We start from the raw sequence: 24,895 nt of genomic DNA, 5'->3' as shown, positions 1-24,895 counted from the left end.
ACAACAACCACGCATCCGATTTCGCTACGTGGTCCACTTTCAAGACCGCCATCATCGACGTCTTTGGCCGCCCTGCCGTTCGCAAGCTGCAAGCCGAACAGCGGTTACGTGAACGAGCCCAGCAGTCCGGCGAGTCTTTCACGAGCTACATTGAAGACGTGCTCGACTTGTGCAAGAAAGCCAACGCAACCATGTCTGAAGCCGACAAGATCCGGAACATCATGAAAGGCATCGACGACGATGCCTTCACCATGCTCCTCGCCAAAAACCCTCGCACTGTGGCAGAGGTCATCACGCTGTGCCAAAGTTACGAGGAGCTACGCCGGCAGCGGCTGATGACGCGTCGACCTCCATCACGCGACGCCGATCTCGCTGGCTTGTCGGCCGTGTCGGAACACTCCGTCTTACTCGCCGAAATCAAGTCATTCGTCCGGGAGGAAATTGCCCGCCAGTTCTCCTTACTGACCTTCTCGCACCCGCAGGATGTTGTACAGTCGTCGACCACACTGCTGCCGCCCCTACGCCGGGCTATTGAGCAGGAAATCGCGGAGGTTATGCCGGAATACCACCAGCCCCCTCCTGCGTCTGCGCCGCTCAGTTACGCCCAAGTTGCAGCCAGGCCGCCTCCAGCGCTCCCTGTGGTGCCCCCGCTAACATACGCTGGAGCCGTCACCAGGCCTCAGGCCTTCGAAGCGAGTGTGCCGGCTGCGTACGCCGACATCATCCCTACGCCCCGACTGCAGCCCACCATGCAGTCGTCATATCAGCAGCCGCCCCGTCCCTCGCGTCCTGCCACGTGGATGGGACCTAGCTCGGCAAACCGATGGCGCACTGCCGACAACCGCCCGATCTGCTTTGCGTGCGGTTGCGCCGGCCACGTAGCCCGCTATTGCAACCGCGTGCAGCCGCCTCGAGTCGGATCAGCCGTCACCAACCAGTCCAGCCGCCCGTATTATGACCCGCTGCCGCCTATGTCATCGACGTCACGCCCAGGTCCATCTACCCGTCGTTCACCGTCCCCACGACGCCGCTCACTGTCACCGATGCGGCCTCGTCCGGTCGCACGAGACCAGGAAAACTAGTCGTCGCAGTCCAAGAGGCAAGGGCTGCGACGCTATCGAACAGCCAAAGCCCTCAGCAAAGCCCATCAAACGTAGTAGACTTGTTTGTAGATGGTGTGCGCACATCGGCCCTTGTAGATACTGGAGCTGCCGTTTCCGTTATGGACGCTAAATTTAGCCGACTACTACGAAAGGTGACGACGCCACTTTCCGGGCTCTCCCTCCGTACAGCCAGCGCTCACAGTATTCACCCGACAGCGTTGTGCACAGCCCGTGTCGTGATTCAGGACGCTCTGTACGCCGTCGAATTCATCATAATTTCCTCATGCTCTCACGACGTCATCCTGGGATGGGATTTTCTCGCCCGTCACGCCGCCGTAATTCGTTGCGCACCAGCCGAAATAGAGCTCTCACCATTCGCAGATTTGACGCCGGCGGACAGTACACCGGCTGCGACCAAGGTACTCGTGAAAGACGACACCACACTTCCTGCAAACTCGTCAACGGCTGTGTCAGTCTGCTGCACTGGACTCACCGACGCCGTTGCACTCCTCTCTCCATCTGACCGCGTCTTCACTAGAAAAGGCTTGTTGGTGCCATTTGCGACCGTGCAAGTCATTCAGGGCGACACCGACATTTTTGTTACGAACCCATCCCCGTACATTGTTAGGTTGGTGCGAGGGGAATGTCTCGGCGGAGCTGAAGCCCTCGAAGACGCACAAGTTATGGACGCACCGGGTGACACGCACTGCGCCAACTCCCATTCGCTCAGTGCGGTTTCCACATCTGATTCGTCACCCGCTGATTTATTTGGCTCCTCGATTGCTGAACACCTTACGTCGGTCGAGCGTTCCCAGCTTCTATGCCTGTTGGAAGAATTTCGTTCTTCGTTCGATGTAGCACAAACTTCTCTCGGCCGCACGTCTGCTGTCACGCATCGCATCGATACTGGCGCCCAACCACCACTGCGGCAACGTCCATATCGCGTGTCGCCAACAGAGCGTCGTGTAATTACCGAGCAAGTCGAAGACATGCTTCGCCGCGATGTTATTCGACCCTCAAACAGCCCGTGGGCGTCTCCTGTCGTTCTCGTTGCGAAGAAGGACGGCTCTGTGCGGTTCTGTGTGGACTACCGACGACTCAATAAGATCACCCGTAAGGACGTCTATCCCCTACCTCGAATAGACGATGCCATTGACAGCCTGCAAGGAGCAGAGTTCTTTTCATCGCTCGATTTGCGCTCCGGGTACTGGCAAGTCCCCATGGCTGATGACGCTCGACCGAAGACAGCGTTTGTCACACCCGACGGCTTGTACGAATTCAACGTCATGCCGTTTGGGCTGTGCAATGCGCCTGCGACCTTTGAGCGCATGATGGATACCGTTCTGCGCAACTTGAAATGGCACACGTGCCTATGCTACCTCGACGACGTCGTCGTTTTCGCCCCGGACTTCTCAACACACCTTCAACGCCTCCGGCAGGTTTTGACGCGCTTGAGCGACGCCGGGCTACAACTGAATCTCAAGAAGTGCCGATTTGCAGCACGGCAGCTGACGATACTAGGATACGTGGTGTCCAAGGACGGCATGCCTCCCAGATCCAGCCAAGCTTCGGGCCGTGACAGAGTTCCCCAAACCTACGTCCGTCAAAGAACTGCGCAGTTTCGTAGGACTATGCTCCTACTTTCGGCGCTTCATCCGAAACTTCGCGACTATCATATCACCGCTGACGAAGCTCCTTGGAAGTAACGGGCCCCTCAATTCGTGGTCGTCAGAGTGCGACGACGCTTTCGCAAAGCTCCGTCGTTTGTTGACGTCTCCTCCCATTCTTACGCCACTACGACCCTACGGCCCCTACAGAGGTACACACGGACGCCAGCGGTGTTGGCCTCGGTGCTGTCCTTGCGCAGCGCAAACCTGGGTTCCCGGAATATGTTGTCGCATATGCAAGTCGTACGCTTACTAAAGCCGAGACCAACTACACCGTCACGGAGAAAGAATGCCTGGCAATCATTTGGGCCCTTACAAAGTTCCGACCTTATTTGTATGGTCGCCCATTTGATGTCGTGACCGACCATCATGCACTGTGCTGGTTGTCGTCATTGAAGGATCCCTCAGGCCGTCTTGCCCGTTGGGCACTTCGCCTGCAAGACTACGACATCCGCGTGCTGTACCGCAACGGACGTCAGCATGCTGACGCCGACGCCCTGTCGCGCTCTCCCTTGCCTGACGACAATGCCCACAACTCAGCGTCTCACTTTGTCGTTTCTTCCATCGATATTCACACCATCTCTACCGAGCAGCGCAAGGATCAATGGATTGCCTCACTGATAGACTTGCTGACTGATCCATCGGCCACACCATCCACTCGCTTGTTGCGTCGTCAAGCCCACCATTTCGCCGTTCGCGACGACCTGCTCCACCGACGCAATTACAACGGCGACGGCCGCCAGTGGCTACTAGTAATACCCTGCAGTCTGCGTTATGACATATGCGAGTCGTTCCACTCTGATCCGCAGTGTGCACACCCTGGGGTATCGAAAACCTACCACCGCATTCGCCAACGTTACTTTTGGCGAGGGATGTACCGCTACGTGGAGAAGTTCGTTCGCTCCTGCATCGATTGTCAGCGCCGCAAAACTTCAACGCACCTGTCGCCAGCAGGTCTGCAACCTCTACCTTGCCCTGACCGACCGTTTGGGCGCGTTGGCATCGATTTATATGGGCCACTTCCCCTGACGTCCGCTGGTAACCGCTGGGCCATCGTCGCTGTAGACCACCTCACGCGATACGCTGAAACTGCTGCCCTCCCTGCGGCTACAGCGAGCGATGTGGCCTCCTTCCTGCTCCACCGATTCATGCTGCGTCACGGTCCACCCCAGGAGCTGCTCAGTGATCGAGGCCGTGTCTTCTTGTCGGAAGTCGTCGAAGCCATTCTCAAAGAGTGCAACGTTGTTCACCGCAAAACTACTGCTTACCACCCGCAGACGAATGGCCTCACCGAACGCTTCAACCGCACGCTAGGCGACATGCTCTCGATGTACGTCGCCGCCGACCACACGAATTGGGATGTCATTCTGCCCTTCGTCACGTACGCCTACAATACCGCTCCTCAGAGCACTACTGGTTTCTCACCATTTTTCTTATTGTATGGCAGGCACCCGTCGCACACCATTGACACAATCCTTCCCTACAAGCCGGATCGATCTGAATGTGCGCCTATTTCTGCCACAGCCAGACTTGCTGAGGAGTGTCGCGAGCTCTCCAAGACCTTTACTACGAATAGCCAAGAGCGGCAGAAAAGTATTCGCGGTGACACCACCAGTTCTGCGTCCACGTTCCTTCCTGGAGCGCTCGTATGGCTCTCGGTCCCTACCACTGCACCTGGCCTCTCTTCCAAACTACTGCCCAAATACGAAGGCCCCTACCGTGTCGTCGAACGCACATCCCCGGTGAACTACCTCATCGAACCCACCGACCCATCTTTGGACATGCGCCGTCGAGGGCGCGACATTGTCAACGTGGCGCGCCTGAAGCCCTACCATGACCCGCTCATAGTGACAAGTTGCTAGGTCGCCAGGCGGCTCCCTTTTCGTAGCCGGGGAAATTGTAGCGAAGCATTCCTACTCAGTAATGGGTCGTCCTGTCGAGCGCCTTCCAGTGGGTCGTTCTCTTCTCTGAGAGCACGCCCCTCGTGCAGAGAGTCTGCCCCGCTTTGACTGTCGCTGCCGTGCGCCGTCGCTGAGTGTCCGTTAATAAACGTCTTGACAATATATATATATAAACATACAGCTACAAAGCTCCAATACCCACGCAGAAGCGGCCCCGGTAGCCAGGTGATCGCACGAAAAAAAAAAAGGTCAGCACCACATATCCAGAATATGAAATAATATGTCATATTTTATTCGAGTAAGAGAATATTCTTTGGAGGAGTGTGGAATTATGCATTTAGGATGTGTTCGCCACTGTGCTATGCGACGAGTGGTCTCCATAATGGCGCTCTTGGTCAATATCGCGGACTCGTACACTTCTTCGTCGGTTTCGGATACACAACTTGAGGTTATCGCTCGGCATACCAGATTGAGACAGAAACAAGCGTGACCTGCTTTTTGCGGCATTTAGAAGATTTCTGAAATGGGCTCTCTATTTCGCTATGGTTTGCTCTCCAGTAGTTGTTTGTGGGTGATAATCGCGACTGTGCAAAACTTGTATGAGTGTTGGCTACGTTTGTGTGGTCCTGTTCCTAATAACGTGTTCCTGGCCTAGTTGGTAAATGATTGAAGAAGACATCGTAGCGCAAGATTAAACGAACACAAAACTGGAGACAGTATCGCACACCACGCGCGTTACACTCGGAATTCCCGCTTTGTGTTCGTTTCATTTTGTGCTACGATGACTTCTTCGAGTGCTATAGTTATTTGCGATTTTAAGAGGTAACATCGCGACTTGGAACGACCACAGCAGTCGAAGGCACACATATACAGACGAGCGCTCACCTTCACCACGTTGAAATAAACCACGCGAAAGTCTGCTTCCTTGCGTGCGTGTCTGCTATTCTTTTTCTCTTGCATAATCTTACGTGACGCTGGCACTTTGTTGCAAACACTGTACTTGCTACTCTTTCCGCGAGACTTGTGCGAGACTTTGCAAGGCCGTAATGGCGAGCAAAGGCATCGTAAGGTGTTGCAAGGATTCGCAAGGCTCCGTCCAAAAACCCACGTGGCCTTCTCCGAGCAGCGATGACGTCACACCATGACGTCACATGGTCACGTCATTAAGTGACATATGTCGATCGGCCAAAGGTGGGCCAATCTCGGTGTCAGTGCAACAACAGCTGAGGTGCAGAAAGCGACAGTCGCGGGTGGAGGAACATTGGAACCGACTGGGAACGTCAATTCATTGCGCGTCTTTCATATTGCGGCTTATTATGTCTCGCAGTAAGTCTTTTTTCCCGATTGTATAACGTAATGCGTCGCCAAGTGTGCGGAAGGCTTTCGCCTTCAAATGTTATGGAGAGCGGAACATGTTGCACTTTGCTTTTTCCTAATGAGCTGCACTTGTTCAGATTCGTTTGTCCTTTGCTTTCTCTTAGGAAAACCTTTAAAAAGTCCGTGAAACTCTTTTTTTTTTCTACTTACTTAAGTGGTGAGCGTACAACCAGAAAAAATTATTAGCGCCATAATTTAAGAGAGACACCATGCGTAAAGGTTTCTACGCCTTGATGAAGTTCACTCTCTTCTCAAGCAGTGCTTTTAAATGCGAAGCATTTCTTAGCGAACCAAAGGCCCTTTGAAAGTATCTATCTATCTATCTATCTATCTATCTATCTATCTATCTATCTATCTATCTATCTATCTATCTATCTATCTATCTATCTATCTATCTATCTATCTATCTATCTATCTATCTATCTATCTATCTATCTATCTATCTATCTATCTATCTATCTATCTATCTATCTATCTATCTATCTATCTATCTATCTCTAGGTCATGGCTCGAGGCCATTTCGTTGTCTTGATATATACCCAAACAGGCATGGCACGACATGGCTATACGGCGAATGTAAATGTTAATCACATGAAAACATGATACTCATGACATGCATGGCATGTACCCTACGTCATGATTTACATCGTGCTCTCGCGGCCGTTTCATTAAACTGATATATGCCAAAATTGATGTTAAAGAGACAGGGTGTGCAAACACGGACACAAGAGAGCACGACCTGTCACTTTAACATGAATACCTACCAGCTAGCTCAGCTCTCTGTTATTCTATGCCAAAATTGGTTTGGCGTGACATGAGTGCATGACGAACATACGCTCATGTGTCGCGCGAACTTCGATCTGCAGCGATGCGCACGTTTAAAACATTATAATGAGTTACACACTTGAGGCAGAGCCATAATCAAACCCTTAATGATCAGAATGGCTACGCTACCGGTTCGATGAATCAGTAAACAATCGTCAAAACGATTGGCGGTCCCTCAAACTTTTCCTGCCGGAATGCGCTTACTGTTTTCAAGTGGACTCAACACCATGCCACATTCGGAGACGCAGCCGTGGACAAGTTTCGCTAAGCCTTTCTCGGAATCCTGTTTACCATAAACAAGTATCATCATCAATCTTGATTGCACTTCTCTTAACACTACGTGCTTGCTACTTTCCTCGAAGGAGCGCATTCTGTCCCTGTTGACATTGAATGCGCCGCTCCGGAAGCGTAATTACCACGCACGCAGCATCACGGAGAAGGAGAATGAGAGCGAGATAGATAATTATTTTGCGAGACAAGGACGAGGCATAGAGGGCACATGTTGTTTGTTTTTTATTTATTTGAGGATACTCGAAAGTGGACGACTCGTATAGCCTAAATGGTGTTACTAAAATCGGAGGGGCTTAGCGTCTCGAAACTGCATACTGCACCAGCTGTACGAGGAACAGGCTGTAGAGGATGGCTCGTGAATAAACTTCGAGCCTGGGAGTCCTTTAAAAGGAGACTTCTCTTCTGCTCAAATTTCTTCGTTAAAATACATCAGGGCGCACTCGCTGAATGCTCAGCTCCCCGCAAAATGTGTTTGTCGCAGAAAATTTAGGGCCCAACCCGCAGATGGTGGAGTTTAAAGCTAACCCGGGATAGAAACAAGGAGAAAAGTTTTGAATATGATGAAATCAGAGATTGTGAAGTAAAATAACAAGAAAAAAGGGTAAACAGAGAAATAAGAAGGAAAAAATTACAACACATTGACAAAACAAAAATATTTCAAAAAATGAATTGAAATGAAAATGAAACAGCAGGTATAAAGCGAGAAACTAGAAAAGAAGCAAAGAAAAACGCATAATGACTACACGCACTGTGCTCGCACATGTGCGCAGGTTTGTCCCTTTCTTTTTTTTTTTTCCTTATGAGCAAACCGCTGGACTAAGCAGAGCAAAATTAATTAAACGTCTAAAAGCATGAAATTACGTTTTAGCAACTACGTACACGAAGCAGGAGCAAAATTTTCGTTTATCTGGAATCTCAACTTTTTATAAACAAAAGTTAACAAGGAAATGAAGGCACGAAGTTTACAGGCGCTTTAATGGATATCGTAGTTCTACAAATTGCATCTGCAAAAGTGGGGAAATGTGATATTTGAATTTATGCTTGCATGAAATCATTACGGTGCTTGTTTGATTTTTTTCTTGTTTTTTTTTTCAAGGGATTTGACACAAGGCGCACAAGTCCTACTAAACATTTATTGCTATAAATACTCCAGAGTTCATGTAATACACAAAATGTTATCCGTTTTAGATATGATACTAAAAGGAGTTTACAAAAATTGTGAAATGGTGTTTTGTTGCTAAGCTACATATTTTTAAACGTAATATCTCAGTGTTTCGTTTTAAATTATTTTGCCATACCAGGGAAATTCAGCGAAAACAGTTGACTTCATAAAGTAGAGATACGCCAGCTCTCTATAATCACTATAAATGTCCAGTTGTCATCTTTTTGCGAGGCGTACGTTATCTAAATTCTAATAATGATTTCTGGGGTTTCACTTGCGAAAACTTGCGAAGATTACGAGGCACACTGCAGTGGAGGACTCCGGAAATTTCGATCATCCTGGGCGCTTTAACGTGCAGCTAAATTGAAGGACATGGACCTCTAGCATTTTTGCCTTCACAAGAAATGCCTTATCTAAATGAGCGCAGAGGTTGCCGAGGAAAACAATTGCTCGGTTACTGCATATTTAGATAGGAAGGCATGAGCAAAAGCTTCATTTCAACGAGCATACTCAATGCCTAATACACGAGTGTTCTTGCGAGGGTGTGACGGCAGGCGCAAGAGAGCACCTATGGTAAAGCCACGTACTTAAATCGGCCGTGTATAACGGACCGCAGAACACATTTACGATCGCCTTAGGCCCGGCCGTGCCTTTCATATGTACACATTTAGAGTATCGCGGCGCTGGACGTGGCATGAAAGCTTGTGCTTTTGTTTTTAAAGCGATAGCGTTAAAGAGCTCGTTTCGCAGAAATTCTCGTGTCGGCATCGGCGGCGGTGTCGGTGTCGTTGGTTGTGACCGAAAAATCGCGAAAAATGCGAATAATGAAGATCACAGCGCCCAGCCGGAGTAGTACCTAGGCATGCGTGGAAAGCAGGTGCCTTACGACAGAGCCACGCCAGTGCTTGAAACTGCTTTGGAAAAAAATACCCTACGCTGGTATTGTGTATTGCAGAGGAGTCGCGTTAATAATACACGTAAAACTGCGTGGCACGAGCGTAAAATCGCGCCAGGCTTCATTTGAATTCCACAATGAGTGGGTCAATTGAATTCCACAATGAGTGGGCAAAGCGCTCAGGCATAATTAATCCTCAGCATCATCATCATCAGCAGCAGCAGAAGCAGCAGCAGCATAGTGGGCAGATGAAAAGTGCGCTTAGCGCATTACGGACATGTAAGGGGTATTTGGTGAATTCGCAAAAATGATGAATTATGGCGTAGCGGGCACATCGCAACCGCACTTAGAGTAGGCGTTCTATGATAGTCCAAAATGGCGAAAAGTTCCTTTTCTCACGACCCGGTTGAGTTGCCCACCGAGACGCCGAGCTTGGCAAGCGAACGAGAAGGGGATGAAACGGGGCCCGAATACGCTGTCACGTTGTACTCTTGAAGGCGAAGCTCAAGCAGCCCCCAAGTTTTTGTGCTTGCATGTGTGCGAGTCCGCCACGCTATATGATGTTAAAATGGAGGGGTTTTCTCCCCCGCTCAAGGAGACGAAGACCGATGGTCCTATGGTGTCATGGCGAGAACCAGCCGCGTTTGTTGGTTAGTTTTTGGTTCGCTAAGACATGCGCATTTCTTAGCGAACCTCTCTATCTATCTATCTATCTATCTATCTATCTATCTATCTATCTATCTATCTATCTATCTATCTATCTATCTATCTATCTATCTATCTATCTATCTATCTATCTATCTATCTATCTATCTATCTATCTATCTATCTATCTATCTATCTATCTATCTATCTATCTATCTATCTATCTATCTATCTATCTATCTATCTATCTATCTATCTATCTATCTATCTATCTATCTATCTATCTAAGTGCCTACGTGTGGGCGCTCTCGTGGTCGTTTCCTGAAGTTGGTATATACAATAAGTGGCATAAGAGGAGATGAGTGCGTGACGAAAGCGATTAACAGGTTATAACTTGGATAACGTGAAATGCCTGACACGTACGTCATGAAACCCTTTCCCACAGTCACGTGTAGCGCATGCCCGCACACCACGGCCCATGAAATGCGGGTATGCACCACAAGTGATTCACAGTCTATATCAACCCAGGAACGGCGAGAATAGATTTTGGAAATCTTGACGCGATAGCGTTAGGGAACAATGTCGCAGAAATCCGGTGCCGGCGTCGGCGGCATTGTCGATGAACGACAAATCCCGAGGGACGCAAATAAGAAGAATACCGGTTAGAGACTGAATGGAACGCATGCATTCTGCGTAGCAGTCAAGTGTTGAACCACAGAGCCACACCTGTGCTTGAACTTGTGTTAGAAAAATGTCTTGCACGCGTGATGTCGGGCAACGTCATTTATGGTTGCAGTGTTAGCTATCTGCTTTCATTTAAATGCAATAAAAATTTCATATGTACTCCTATGGCTCATCAAGCTATATATTCAAGAATTGCTCGATCCATGCAAGTGGAATACGCCAGCGACTGCTTCTTATGTAATGCACATCATCGCACCGAAGCGTGCACTGACTTTCGACAAATATGACGTCTGTGCTCTAACACGAGTACCGACGCTACATCAGCTGCTCTAACACGAGTACCGACGTTACATCAGCTGCTCTTTTGGCACCAGTGTAGGCCACATGCCTGCAGTGGCGTAGCCAGGGGGGGAGGCACACCGGGCCCATCTCCCCCCGCCCCCCCCCCCCCCGAAATTTTTTTTCGCCATGGCATACACAGCACAAAATGACACTAGATCACATCTGCCTGCCCTGCCCCCACTTCAGATCATGGAGGTGCTTCCCCCCCCCCCCCCCCCCCACTGAAAAAAAATTTCTGCCTACGCCTCTGTATGCCTGGTAAGCCCACGATATGCGCTAAACCTACACGAAGTACGCAAATACGTCGATCCATCTCGTAACGCTTGGGCCAAAGCAAAAAAATGCTGCATAGGCACTTCCACAATTTGTGGGATCTGTAGGAACTTTTCCTATCAGCACAACAATATTATACTGCTCACGAAGGGCCCTCTCAAAAAACAAGCATGGTCACAAGCTGTTTTTTTTTTGTCGGGAAATATAGTGCCTACGCACTATATGCAACAAACTTCGTGCGAGATTGTGTACTTAACCTTTGCGATCAACGTCAAACTGCATGCGTATAGTAAATATTTGTGTTGCTGTGCAACATTTCTTAGAACTGGCTGCATTTTTCTGGTATATCTGGGCTACATTTGAGTGAAACACTAAACCCGTGTTAGCTCCCATCTTGTCAGAGGTTTCTATACGCGACAGACAGACAGACAGACAGACAGACAGACAGACAGACAGACAGACAGACAGACAGACAGACAGACAGACAGACAGACAGACAGACAGACAGACAGACAGACAGACAGACAGACAGACAGACAGATAGATAGATAGATAGATAGATAGATAGATAGATAGATAGATAGATAGATAGATAGATAGATAGATAGATAGATAGATAGATAGATAGATAGATAGATAGATAGATAGATAGATAGATAGATAGATAGATAGAGGGGCGGGCGGGCGGGCGGCCAGACAGACAGGCAGGCGGGCGGGCGGGCGGGCGGGCAGGCAGGCAGGCAGGCAGCCGGGCGGGCGAGCAGGCAGGCAGGCAGGCAGGCAGGCAGGCAAGAGGCAGGTAAGTAGGCAAAATCCTGGAGTTAGCCATGCAATGCTTATGCTTTAAAAGCACTAGAACCTCATAGAAGTTCAGAAGTCATACTGAAGTAATATCTTACTTAGTAACTGGCAGGTTGGGATAATTGTAACTAAAAATGCACTCAAGCGCATTAAAACGCTACTTTCGAGGTGCTTAACTCGGTGCATCTGTTATGATGTGTTATGTTTAATGAATTAGAGAACTTCATGCACAAGAAAATAAAACAAGACCGAAAAGCTTGAGAAGCAGCTAAGCCTAGGAAATACCGAAAGCAGGCGACGATACAGCAGCACAGGCCCCTGGCTTGCATGAATCGAACGCGTAAATTGGGAAGGAAAATTCACCTTGCGTGCGTCTTTTAAATTACGCTGTTGAAAGTTCCGAGGCTCCAGAATTGCTAATGATTAGCATTCAGCTTTCTCGCTTTATTTTGCGAAAATTGGAGCTTTCCTTTTGTCGGGCTTCAAAAAAAAAAACAAGAATCTGGCAAAAAATATTGCTTGGTGTCGCGACCTACAGCTCACCTGCATACTCTTTGCAAGGGAAAGCGTATGCGTGCTCTCACCTGCTAGTCAATCGATCTAAGCTCTCTGGTCAATTTTGATATTACTGAACCTCTTTGATCAAAACAGAATTTCCGAGAAAAAGAAATTCGGCGCCCCTACAGTGGTTTAAGCCCACAACACTGAACTCTAGTTATGAGTACCGCCATCGTAGAGGGGTCTAAGTTAGAGTTGACCAGTTTTTCGGTCTAGTTGTTTCTTGCTGAAAGACATTGTTTTCGCGAAATTTGACACAGACAAAAGAAGTGCGTGTCTGGGTCTAATTTTGCGGCAAAGTAGGTCCCTTAATTTTGACCACCTTGCTTTCTTTCGCTCGACTACGCAAGCCACGGTAGTCACACTGCAGGTTTGTTTAGCCTCCTTTGCTGCGTCCCGTGGCTAGCAGTTTGCAGCAAAAATGAAAGTTTGCAGAGTCTCCCTAAGTGTATTCTTATGAGATGAGGGCACGAAAGCGTTTCTTTTGGCTGGGTTGCTGTTTGGGAGAGGTGCTGCAGAGCGGTGTTTCTGAGTTGTGCTATAAAGAATGAGGCAATGCGAGAGGTCGAATTGTGTTATAGAAATTTCGGTCCCTTGAGTCCGTATCGTTAGCTCTTGTTGCGTGCGATGTGCCCGGATCCCGGCGGGAATTCGAGTCATACTCTGAATTTTTCGCCGAAAACGTCTTTCTGCACGTACCGCAGCTTTCCAACTGTTCCGTCGACGATCCCATCGAGCACGTCAATGTTTCGCACAGTCATCTACGGATATTTAATGTGCGACGTTGATTTGCCGAGTAGATTTCGGTGTTTGCCTTTGTCAGCCCTTCTCGTATATCGTGACTTTGGTGTATAGCATACACGTTTCAATTCCCGCCCGTCCCCTGCTTCCTCCTCGTCAATGAAGTTCTAAAATGCAGAAAAACAATAAATAGCTTAAAAAAAGACCTCAACGATCAGTGTTACACAGAAGGTTTCATGCATATATTATTATCGAAGTCCCACTGGTACGTACACATGAAATGTCTGAAAAAATACGTCTTCCGATTATGAAACCAATGCTCGGCGTCTTGGTAAACGAGATTCCCTTGAAACTGGGATGTTTTTCTGCGACATTTAATATACTACTCTCTGAAGTGAACGTATTTGTGATTCAGAAGACTGCTTAAATATATAAAAAAAATTCTTATCATTTTGGAAAATTTTCACCGCGCCACGTAGACCAAGAATAGACACAACAGTTTTAACAACAGAGCGCTTTAACCTGTCTACAAAGGCCTTACACGCTTATGAAATGCCGCAGGCGGTGACGACATGCTGCAGCACCAGTGGGGGGGCCGCTCGGGCGCTAGTTTCACCATCGACAGTTGATATAGAGCGGTCATGTTCCTCGGAGTCTACCAAAAATTTAATATCTTCTATACGAAGATAAATTACTCTGTCTTTCGAACATCCAAGTTAATCAACTAAAGTGGTACAACTATGTACAGAAATATAGTATTTTATCCTATTTTTTTGTTGCGTTTGTTTTTTGTATTTGGTCGGGCGTTGTTATCGCACCGGAAACCGTGTTATTCTGTTCCTGCCGCTTCCTACACACGTAACACGTTTTTTGTGCACTGTGTCGTAGAAATACTTTCATTCTCTAACCTTCAGAGTTCCGGCAATGTCAAGGTTAGTCTGAAGGAATGACACATGGCTCCTTGGGTCTGTGACGCGCCAACTCGGGCAGGAACAGCAGGGCGAAATTCTTCTGTTTTCGAGCGAACAATAGGCAAGCGCGGTGTAAGATGAAAGAAAGGGAATTCCGTATACGGTACATATTTGTCTCTGGTGTGTAGATTAAATGCTATAGCGTAGCCGCTGACGGTCATGGTGCGTATGCCATTTGAGAAAAAAAGTTGAGAAGGCGTAAAAAGAACAGTGAGCGCTGTCTTTTCCTTGGTGCCTTTCCTCGGTTGTCAAGTGCCGTTACGAAGCGAAAATCTATGTGTGCGGGAAGAAAGTTTGGAGGACGCTTGAGCTCCGCCTTCAAGAGTGGAATGCGAGAGTGTTATTGGGCCTGTTCGCATCCCTTTGTCATTGGCTTGCCACACTTCGCTACTCGGTTTACACCTCAACTGTTCCGTAAGGGAAGGAACGTCTCAGCTTGTGACTTAGGCCCTTGTGAACTCTTCCAGGGCGTCTACTGCAAGTAAATATCCGAAGTACCCACCACGCCATAATTCACATTTTGTGAAGTAGCGATGTACCCACTACGCGTCCGTGAGGCAATACGCGTAACTATGTAGCTGCAAACTTTGTTGATGATGTGGCTGATGATAATTAATTTGGCTGAGCCCTTTGTATTGGTTGGGTAGCTTAAATCCGCCCACTCGCTACGCAGTACACATGGTGTGACGTTTGGTACGATTCTACGCTTCTGCCACACAATATTACATCTGTTAACGTGACTCCTCGCCCGACATGACGCCTGTATAGGTCTCTTTCTGAAGCAGTTTCTAGCTCTGGCGTGGCTCTGTAGTAGAAGACTTGACTGACCCGTAGAACGCATGGATTCAATTCCATCTCGAACCCTGATTTTGAGTCTTCGCATCCATCAGGACTTTTAGCTCACGGACCGCGCCGCCGACGCCGACACCGCATTTTCTGCGACCCAGGCTCTTTAACGCTATCGTGTTAGAAATGTCCTGCTTGCCTGCTCCTCTTTATCGAATGTTCATCTGTAAAGTTGATTGAAAACAAGGTAATTGAGCCATTCTCGCTGAGCACGAGCCAATTCGCCGCTTTCGGAAGCTACTTTCACTGTACTAGTCATGCTGCAGACTGAAGACGGCAGAAGGTAAACGAATGGTAGAAGAAACTAGCCCATATTTGCCGCTTATAGCAAGTTCACTGACAAATTCACGGATAAACACAATTTATCTGTAATAAAGTCATTCTAAATACTTTCCGGCACCAGTTTTCGAAGTAGGCTTATGCAAAACCCCTTACCTGGAATTTGCAGAAGTTATTTGCGAATCTCTTGAAGCTGCCCAGCATCGCTCTGCACGCTTCATTACCCATGACTAGAACAGATACTCTGGTGCTACAACAAAGATAAAGTTATCATTTTCCCTTTTCAATATCCCTACAGTCTGGTAGGGATATTGCACTAATCAGCTTACTGCACAAAATAATATGCAGTCATGGTCAAACCACACTGCCTATCGTAAGACCATATCGCTTTTCGAGGCGTTTAAGTAATAGTATGTGTTTTCAACGTTCGGCGGGGGAACGCATATGTTGAACAATTCCGCTTTGCCTCGCATGATTAAAATTTAGAACGGGGTTCCCGATCCTATAGTTAATATACACGAGTCAAAAGCCTTTAGAAATGAGGTAACTTTTTTTTTTCGTTATCGAATCTTCGCGTATTGAGGCCTGTTTAAAGTCTATCCCTCCTAGCTTCCTGTTTTCACTATCACTAATTTTGTTTTCTACTTATATGTTCTCAGTGTATAAAATATATATTTTTATGTGTTTTTTCTTTTGTTTATTTATAAGCTTTCGCACACAGGTTTCTGTTCTCTCGTGTTTCTCTCAAAGGTTGTTTCGCTCTCTATATTATTAATTGGAATTCATATTCCTGATTCACAGGTCATGAATTTTACTATGCCTTGTACCATTTACTTGAGCTTGTTATTTCTGCATTGTTTCACAAAAGCAATGTTACAGACACAGGGACCTGTAAGGTATATGTTAAACAGAAAACAAAAACATTGCAACGTGGCTTAATAAATGCTTGTGTCATATCTTTAGCATTATTCCCTGAACAAAATGTTATATTTGACTTGCATTGTACCTAGCGGAATCCGTGCTGAAAGATGTTCGAGCATTCCTGTTGTGTGCTAGCATATAGAAGGCTCGCAGTTTTGTCATTGAAGACGCCATGCTGTGGCAGCTACACGGTGGGAAGCGAGGTTCGTGACGTCACGTGAATGTCATCAGTACATGTACACACGGATTCTCTCGTTGATCTAGCATAGAAGCCAAAAACTCACAGGGTCCCTTAAGCATTCACCTAAGACGACTCGAAGGCGAAAACCATCATCTTTTTCTTCTCAGTCGATGTGCTGATCCTGCTCCGTCACCCTCCGAAAGCTTTGTGCACTTAGAGTGGTGTTGCATTGCCTCCAGGATCGGAAGCGCCTCACCTGGTTTTGCACTGCCTCTGTGATCGGCCCACCTTTGACCAAGTTACGACGTCATGTGATCACGGCATCATGCAACTTTACGTCACGTGACGTGCGCCCGAGTTTGTGACATCATGATGACGTCTTATGGTGACGTCATCACGTAATGATGATTTTTTGCATCACTCGTGCTGTTGCCGACGCCGCGGGACGCCGACGCCAACGGTCAATTTTCGCGTTTGATGAGGCATCCAAGGCTTTCGCGTTAATAACGTTCGCGTGGCATCTTTATGCAGGGGACCTGCCACAGCGGATATGCTGCGTTTACGTCATCGTACCCACCATGTCGTAGTGGAGCCAGTACGTCAAGAAGCAGATTGATGTAACCTGAAGTCTGTCATGAGTAAGGAGAGGACGTATGGACGACGAAGACGACGAAGTAGGAGGAGAAGCGCGCGGAACAGGCACGAGCGCGTGCAGGGTAGCACACGGCGCGATGCGCGTGACACGAGCCGTAAACGAAGGCAGCAGTTCGATGAGCTGGCATTGTTTGCGTGGCTACTGGAGAAGAAGGTCGCATTGGCAGCTACGTTCTGTCAACGGGAAGGCAGCGGGCGTTCGATTCCGGAGGCCGTGACGCTGGCACTCCGTGGCGTGGCCGTTGACCTCGACGACGCTCGGGCGAGGCTCCTCGGAGGTGCTGCAGCACCTTGCGGCAATTCCGGACGCACCAGCAGCAGTCCCCCTTCAAGCTTCAGCCAGCAACAATCCCCGGGACGCCACGTCATCATGTACAGCAGGGGCCGAGCTCGTACTTAGGCCTAAGCGGCAGCGACGCCTGGCCACGTCAGCGACTGGGAAGAGGCTTACGGCAGCGTGGCTAATCGACACGTATCGAAGCGACGATTGAAGAGGATCGTCGGATACATCGACTGCGGATCCAACCCCACGGAGGCGGGACTTATGGAGTTTGACGGAACCAAGTAAGCGTGTTCCATCCAGACTACGACTCGACGGCGAGGCCTACGTGGCCAGACACTCTAGTAGCGACGCTAGTCGTAGGTCTGAAAGTACTGAGAATTGTGTTTGTTGACTTTCGCATATTTCTTTTGTGTTTATAAGATTTTCTTTGTTAGTTATTTTGAGTGTTTTCTTATAGTTTCCCTGTGTGCAATTAAATTATGTTTGCTGTGCCAACTTGCGCCTTCTCAATCTATCTCCAACGCACACGCCTCCGAGATCAGTGAGTCTATGATAAATAATCATTAGCCTGATTTCTGAAAGTACAGCCCCGGAACAGACAACTGCTCCTCTGAAAGCAGGTTCGTCTTTGTCAGGTTATATATTTAAATAAATAAATAAATATATATATATACATATATGAAATTGGCTGCAATCAACACAGCCGTTATGTTATTATTGGTAGGCGAGTTGGTGAGACATTCCAAAAAGTGCACTAACAAACCAGGACAAAGAAGGAAACGCGGCAACAAAAGCGCTCACTAACAACTCTTGTTACTGAGCGCTTGTGTTTCCGCCTTTGCCTCTTGCGCACTGGTTTTTCAGTGCTCACTAGAAATGTCGGATGCTGGATTTCTAATGTCGGTGAGTGCAGAGCGTCCTGGATGCGGAGCGCTTTCTATTCCTGTTTACTTCCAACTGTGGTTTAAAGCCGCATTCAGCAATGGCTGATATGCAACTGAGGCCCCATGCAACAGTTTCCGCCAAGTCCCATCCAGGTATCGAAAAGGATTTTGTTTTTCTGTGCGCGAGGTCTGCTTGACTGGCAGGTTATACACGTGTAGTTTTTTATAGTTATGTTATGGTCGCCACCATTGACCCTTACGCCTGCTTCCGCCGCTGCGCCATCCTTTTCGTTAAAGTTCATTATCTGTGTAATAAAAGTAACAAATTCAATTTTCGGAGTTCGAAGCACGCTTTGACTGCCATGTTTTGGCACCATATACAGTAAAACCTCGGTGATACGATCACGGCTCGTACGAATTTCGGGGTGATACGAATTTTTCTGTGGTCCCGGCCAAGGCCCATTAGCCTGCAATGTATTGTAGTGCGGTTGTTGCGAACCGATTTTCACCCCGCGACGTTTGATACGAACTTACGCTCGCGCACAGGTACAAACAGGTGCTGCCCGCGCTGTCACGGAAGACGCGGCAGTCTCGCGCGGGCGCGGGCATGCGTGCTGCGCGACCATCATCTTTGCCTCCGAGATCAATTAACGAACCATCAACCTCCGAGATCAACCGACCAGCAACCTTGCCTCCGAGATTGTGCGCCCGAATCTTGGAGGCCGTTATGCGCCTTCGCGTTTAGATTACAGATGGCGTTGACGTCGCGTTTGTTTTTCTTTCTTTTTTTTCAACGCGTTCACGCGTGCTGCTGTGCTCCAGGCAGCAGCGTTTTTGTACTGCGTTAACACATGCCTGCCACGTCGATGCAAACTATGTCATCGCAGTCAGACGTTCTATGAAACAAGACTGAAACTTGGGCTGTGGGTCCATCATGAAGTCCCATGAAAGGTGGACGAAGACCCCAAGAGACGAAGCGGACGGTCTTGGCGAAGGAGCTAGGCCTCGCAACGTACGCGCACACCTGCCAACTCTCCGATTTGCACAGGAGACTCCCGAATTTTGAGCGAACCTCCCGATTGTGCGGGCACGGCCGTAAATCTCCCGAACAGCGCCCGCAACACCACCGAGGTAAGAAAATAATAGCAACAAAGGACAGCGATTCTAATATTTTCTGGCCTTCATCTATCGCGTGCAAAGCGCTCCTTAAGTTACTTTCGCCGCAGTACTTTGGTGTCATACAGAAAAGCTTAGTACGATTAGGAAGGGGCTACTAGCGGTCACGCGTCACATCTGGTTCATTAATTACACACGCGCGCACGCACTGTATATTTACGAGTACAAGTATGATCGTATTTGACGTCTAAAAAGTTTACTGGTAATCATTCAGAGCTGTTGATGACATTGCTGCGGCCCTGAGAAACACTAAATCAAAGCGTATATGCCAACTTTATTTTGTCGCATACTAATTTTCCATGTTTTCTGGTGATACGAATTTCGGATGATACGAATATTTTTCGCAACCCCGCGAGATTCGTATCACCGAGGTTTTACTGTACTCAAACATGAGCGGCTGCGACCATCACCAGGTATTGATAATTTTGCTCAAATTAAGGGGACAAGAAAGTAGCCAAAAAAAGAGCCAAGTAGAAGAGTAGCCAAATTGTTGCAAAACCTGGCTACCCTGGCCCAGCAAAACTTTTTCAGCATGGCCAGAAAACGCTGCCGGTCGGTAGTCGAGGCTCCTGAGAACACACGAGGCAAACAATATAGCGCAGCACGCGGCCTGGTATTTACAATTAATTCTCAAAGTCAGCTAAAAAACGGTCCCTCTTCGCTCTACAAATGATGCCATATACTCAAATGAGCGCGCCATATACCCAAATTCACGGCCATTGGCTTATTTGAGCATTGTTGGCTGCACAGATATTGCGCCCGCGGACGCGCTCACAATCTCACTGAAGGTTAGCCGTGCGTTGAAAAAGAAAAAAGTGATCAAGGTCATGACGCGCGTGACGTGACTTCTTTATGAAATAGTAACAGCGCGAAATTTTACACGGGGACACACAAGAGAAATCATTGAAGCCGCCCATATTGCGCAAGAAGGTTTATCATGCATCAGCACGGCATCTGTTTGTTTGTCGACGAAAGAATTATCCTTTTTGGAAGAGCACGTGCTATCATCCCTTGATATTCTGTCATGTTTTAATGTTTTTTTTAATTTTCTGTATATATTTTCCTTTCGTGTTCAATAAAAGTTCAGTTGAAAGTCAGCGCTTGTCCGTGTTGCTTCTCTTGTGTGTCCCCGTGTAGAATGTCGCGCTGTTACTATTTCATAATGCAAGACCAACTAGCCCAAAGCTTCACTTTACTAAGTGACTTCTTTCCCCCGTGCCCTCCCTGCTTAACTTCCAGCGCATTCATCGGGACGAGAGAAGAGAGAAAACAATTACAGCGTGCGACAAATCTCTGTAACTCCGCTTGTACTTGACGGATCCTAAAAATTATTGCGGTGGTCGATTCGTGAGGCAATAAACTCATTTAGTGAAGCCATTCGGTGGTTACTTGGAAAAGTGTTGCGGGGCCCTTTTAAAGAACACCAGATGGTCAAAATTTCCGGAGCCCTCCACTACAGCGTCCCTCACAATCACATCTTAGTTTTGGGACGTAAAACCCCAACAATTGTTGGTTATTTTCTTTCTTTGTTTTTGTGAGCGTTCCATGGTATCTGAAATGAAGACGTACCAACTAGCAGAGTTCGCAATATTCATTCGTCACGCTTTAGTTGAAACATCATTGAGGTTTGTGTTGAGACATGCCAAATATTGGCCACTGAACATACACTGAAAGTCCACTGTGTGGAATATGTGGCGGAATCGCGTACGTGGTCGGTGTTCTGATTTCGAACGAACGGGGCCAGCTCACACATTCGACCAAAAGAAACGTCCAACGGCGCGCTGTTGGACAATCACGTGAGCGGTAATCAAACTTTCCAAAACCGAACGATTACCGAACGTGCACAAGTTACTGTCCTGTTCAGTGATTGCTGCCCTGCCAAGTTAGAAGGACTGACAACTGGGCAAGTTGGCACGAATTCATACTACTGAAACGGCGCCACAAGGGAAGACTAATGCACACGAGAAAGAGGACACGAAACACAAGCGCCGACTCTGAACTGAACTTTTATTCACATGCGCAGAACATAAATATATACCCACGCGTGGCCTCACACAGATAAGAAACCCGTACGTAAACGTATGAAAACTCATCATCAGCCTGTCTACGCCCACTGCAGGGCAAAGGCCTCTCCAATGTTCCGCCAATCAACCCGGTCCTGTGCTTTCTGTTGCCACGTTACACCTGCAAACTTCTTAATCTCATCTACCCACCTAATTTTCTGTCTTCCCCTCACGCGTTTGCCCTCTCTTGGAATCCAGTCAGTTACCCTTAATGACCACCGGTTATCCTGCCGACGTGCTACGTGCCCGGCCCATATCCATTTCTTCTTCTTGATTTCAACTATGATGTCCTTAACCCCCGTTTGTTCCCTGACCCACTCTGCTCTCTTCCTGTCTCTTAAGGTTACACCTATCATTTTCCTTTCCATCGCTCGCTGCGTCGTCCTCAATTTAAGTTGAACCCTCTTTGTAAGTCTCCAGGTTTCTGCTCCGTAGGTCAGTACCGGTAAGATGCAGCTGTTATATACCTTCCTCTTGAGGGATAGTGGTAGATTACCATTCATGATTTGATAACTGGTGTAACTGGTATGAAAACTGGTGTAAGCTAAAAAACCAAAAACAAAAATATATTACCCATTCAAGACAACTCGAGAAATTATCGAGGCTTGGCACATACAAAAGGAAAAACAGTAATGCACCAGCTTCCCGTCTGTAGCCTTGCAGAACACAGAAATCTCATACTTTAATCGGTAGATATATTTTTGTTTTTTGTCTTTTTAGTTCACACCGGTTTTTAAAAGATGCGTTTTTGAATTTGAGTTCTTTTGGATGGGTGGTTCATTAAAGAACATACTCACCAAGTTTGGTTGTTATCTGTACAGCAGAAAAGAATAAAAAAAATTCTTTTTACGAGAGGGTGGCGCGAATTCGGTGGGGAGAGCGTCTCTGAAACGCCCCTTTCAAGACACGACTGCAAAGCGGGAAAGCCGAACGCGAAGTGAATGCCCGTGTTAGATTGTTTATTTTTCGCGCATTTTTGTCACAGAAGACCTTCTGTCGAGAGTACATCAGAGGGCAAACAAAATAATTAAAAGGGACATTTGCAGCCGCGCGCCGACTGCAGAGTCGCTGGAAAACTGGAACTGAAGCTCATATTGGTGGAAACGTATCACGTGACCATCCGCCGCTGCTTTCGCGCGAATTTCGAGTTACTCCTGCTATGTTTGTACGCCACTCGGCTCATATGTTCGTTTTCTTGGGAGTTCGTTGCGATCAGCGCGTGGTCCGTTTCGTGACCAACACGTGTTGTGAGCAACATTCACAGCTCGAAAGCTGCAATAAATTGAACACGACTGCATGAAATTGTCACAGAACAGAGTCATGTTGATGAGAAAGGCCGTATTCAGTGATGCTACCGAGGACTTCTGATTTGGAGCAATTTTTGGAGCAGCAAAATTTCCGTTTTGGAGCACTTTGGAGCAGCAGAATTTTCATCTTGGAGCACTTTGGAGCAGATAATTTTGCATCTGGGAGCACTTTGGAGCAGCGAATTTTACATCCTGGAGTGCAATACAGAAGCATATTGCATTAACATTCAAGCACCTGAGTATTATTATGGGGCTCTTATGAAGGCTAGAAATATTTCGATTCATTGCAAATCTCATGGAAAAAATCATCTCAGGAGCATAGGCGTGCGCACAGGGGGGGGGGGGGAGGGGGGAGCGGCCGCCTTCCCCTAATCACCTAAGAGGAGGGGGGGGCGCAAAATCTGCCCCGCACATTGACCCTTGCGATAGCAATTATATGGACACTCTCGGCGGATTTTTGCCGTCGCCGTTGCCGTAATTTTCCGTATAAAGTCCAAATTAATAACATCACCACGCGCATTCTAGCCGCGGGTAAAAGCTCACGAGCGCTGGCGACGAACGCGGCTGAAGCGGAGATTAAACTAGCCGGCCGTCTGTCTCCGCCGCACGGACAGCGCATGAGATAGCATCTTCCCGCGTGCGGGCCTGCCGTCAATTGCTCATCAAACAGAGAGGAAACGCCCCCCCCCCCCCCGTCTTTCGTAAGGAGCATGAAGGGACGCCAGGGGAGCGGGAGGGGGGGGCGCATCTTTCGAAGGGCACAGTCGCTTGCGCGCGCGCTATCTCGAGACATCAGGAGACGGTTCGTAAACTTGCTGTGCTCTCAACGCTTACTTCGCGTTTAGAGAACTCAGAGCAAGAAAACGCTTCGGTTCCTGGAGGGGCCATATTCCCTTAAACCAGCGTTTTGTTGAGTTACGCGAGATCGGATCCAAAAGGGTTAGCTGCTAGTCTTACTTCGTTTCACAATACAATTTTTCGGTATCGCATTCATTGCTTCGCTCTTAAGCGAAACTGAGTTTTTTTAACCGTTAGCTATTGACCCCCGAAAGCGAGGGGCGGACGTGTAACATGGCGTAGCCGCTTCACTGTGGGCCGTCAGCGACGGGCCCGCTACTGACAGCTGCGCATTTGCGGCTGCTCCGACCAGGAGATATGATTTTACTAATGAGATGACATTTTAAAAAAAAAAGCAAGCAAAAAATTCGAATTGGAACCCTAGCACGTGAGCTCGAAAGGGCAGGGCCTTTTAGGGGGTATTTACCGCAGAGTGATTGCAAACTCGGACGTGCTGGCGGAAGGAATTGCGAAAAAGCTGTTCTGTATGAAGATCCATGGATAAAGTATATCTGAGGAAAAGTGTCAACGCGTTTCCACCGTTCGCGTGCTCTTCCATAAACGCGAAGCAAGGAAAATTCGATATTGTCCCATATATATCTACTGCGAGCGATCACGGATTTCATTCCGCGATGTCCGGAAACAGAAGTGACCGGCATTTTAGCGGCACTCATGTAGTTATTACTGAACGTTGCTTTCCTTACGTGCCGTGTGACGCTTGAAACGAGCTATCAGCAGCGTTTCTGGAACAGACGACGTCCGCTGATGAATCGCCGTCGCACTTTCTCGCTACCGATAGGCCTAGACCGCCCAGACGTCACGAGCCTCTGCAGAGAGCGTGTTTTGCTGTCGAGCCGACTTGCAGAACAGAAGCTGCGTCGGCACCGTGCATGGCATCGTGGCTTACTCGGAACGCACGCACGAGCGCTATTTATTCAGCGGAATGATTCTTGGTTCATGATTGCGACTTCATTGGCAGCCCCAAGATCGAGCTGCACATGTTCTGACGCGCCGGCGGTGCGATTCGGTGATAGACGCCCCCAAACCCGAGACTTTGGCGCAGTTTGGCGCAAATTTCGTCGATATTATCAGGATGGCGCAGTAAATACAATTTGGCGCACTTTGGCGCAGTTGGCGCAGGAGTGTAATCACTGCGTATTTATGCAAGAGGTCACTTTGATAAACTTTTATACCACCGAAATAAATAGCACGTTGTGAAATCTTTGAA

This window comes from Rhipicephalus sanguineus, chromosome 1 (assembly GCF_013339695.2).
Source record: "Rhipicephalus sanguineus isolate Rsan-2018 chromosome 1, BIME_Rsan_1.4, whole genome shotgun sequence".
NCBI classification, from domain to species: Eukaryota; Metazoa; Arthropoda; class Arachnida; order Ixodida; family Ixodidae; genus Rhipicephalus; species Rhipicephalus sanguineus.
This window is presented reverse-complemented; position numbering follows the sequence as displayed.